Source organism: Chrysochloris asiatica, unplaced genomic scaffold (genome assembly GCF_000296735.1).
Source record: "Chrysochloris asiatica unplaced genomic scaffold, ChrAsi1.0 scaffold00094, whole genome shotgun sequence".
Taxonomy (NCBI): domain Eukaryota; kingdom Metazoa; phylum Chordata; class Mammalia; order Afrosoricida; family Chrysochloridae; genus Chrysochloris; species Chrysochloris asiatica.
In genome coordinates, this window is record NW_006408612.1 from 6,444,848 (window position 1) to 6,446,516 (window position 1,669).

Below are 1,669 nucleotides of genomic sequence, written 5' to 3' on the forward strand. Positions count from 1 at the left end.
TATATTTATTAAGGAGATCTGGTAGCATAGTATTATAGTATTTATGAATCAGTCTGCTAACCTCAAGGTCAGCATTCAAAACTACCAGCTGTTCTGCGAGAGAAAGATGAGGCTTTCTGCTCTGGTAAAGATTTACAGCCTCGGAAATCCCGTGCAGGGTCACTATGATTCGGAACCGACTCCACAGTACTTGAAAACAACAACATATATGTCTATATATGTAAGTAAAGAAGTATTGCTTCAAAATCTTAGAAAGCTTTATTAAACAAAAATATAAACATGTGAAGCTTTTTGACATTGTCCATCTAAGTATACATACTTCTGAAGGGAATGTTTCCTCCTCTCTGCCCTACCTTCCCTGCAGAAGTACCTTCTGCACTTTTCCATTTAATGGCATTTCTGGTATCCCTAAGGAACTCAAATGGTGTTCCTTTTATGTTTTACATTGTTTTAGAGGGTAAGAGTAAAAAGTTAGGTTTAGGGCAATGGCTAGGTGGAGGTTGGGTCTAGGGCTACTTTAGTGTTAGTGTTATTGTTAGGAATAGGGTTTGTGTTAGGATTATAGGTTGGGCTGTGGCTAGAAGTAGGTCTTGGTCTAGTTTTTGGGTTACAATTAGGCTTATGTACTTATTTATTTTCTTAAGTTTTACTTGATTTTCTCTTTATTTGGAAGTTCTATAACTATTCTGCTCTCTCTTTTTACTTTGTGGTTCTTCTTTATTTGCAAGTTCTATAACTATTCTGTTCCCTCTTTTTCGCTTTATGGTTCTTTTAATGAAAACTGGTATCTCTGATTCCTTCCCTATTTTCTGTCTTGTAGGGTTGTTTGGAGTCCTGGTGTGGTGCTGCAGAATAATGCACTGGGCAGTAAGGTCAGATTGAATTGCAAGTTTCCAACACACCAGCTGCTCCTAGGAAACCCTATACAGGAACTGACTCAATGGCACTTAACAACAGAGTTGTTTTGGGAGCATAGTGGCTCCATGTGATTAACACTAGACTGGGAACCACAAGGTCTAAGGATTGAGTCCATCAGCCACTTGGCAGGAGAAAGATGAGGCTTTTTTTACTTTTGCAAAGATTTAAAAAGCCTCAGAAACCCTCTATAGCATCCCTATGTGTGGGAACAGACTTGAACGCACTTAGCAACAACAAGGGTTGTTTTACTGTGGATATGTCTATATCTGGGTTGAGTTCTAGGTGATATCACCATATATGTTAATCTCAGGTTGTTGTCTGCTATTGTTGGTTCTCAGTACAAAGAACTCCCTTGAATATTTTTGTAAGGCTGGTGTAGTTTTTACAAATTCTTTTAAGTGCTCTTCATCTGTCTCCTGTTAGGTATGATGGAGTCCTGCTATGGTGCTGTAGGATAAGCACTGAACTGCTAACTGAAAGGTCAGTGGTTCAAACCCACCAGCTGCTCTTTGGAAACCCTATACAGGGTCACTGTAAGTTGGAACTGACTTGGTGGCAGTTCACAACAACATTGGGTGTGACAGACACTGGAAATCTGTATGATGTTGGTGTAGTGTATTTCAGGAGGATTTTCCTGATTTGACTGTTGATTATTGCTGGTCAGGTGGTATAGGAGTGAGTAGTGATGCTTGCCCAGTAGGTGGGGCCTCAGGAAGTATGGATGTGGTTGGGCTATATAGGCACAGTTGTT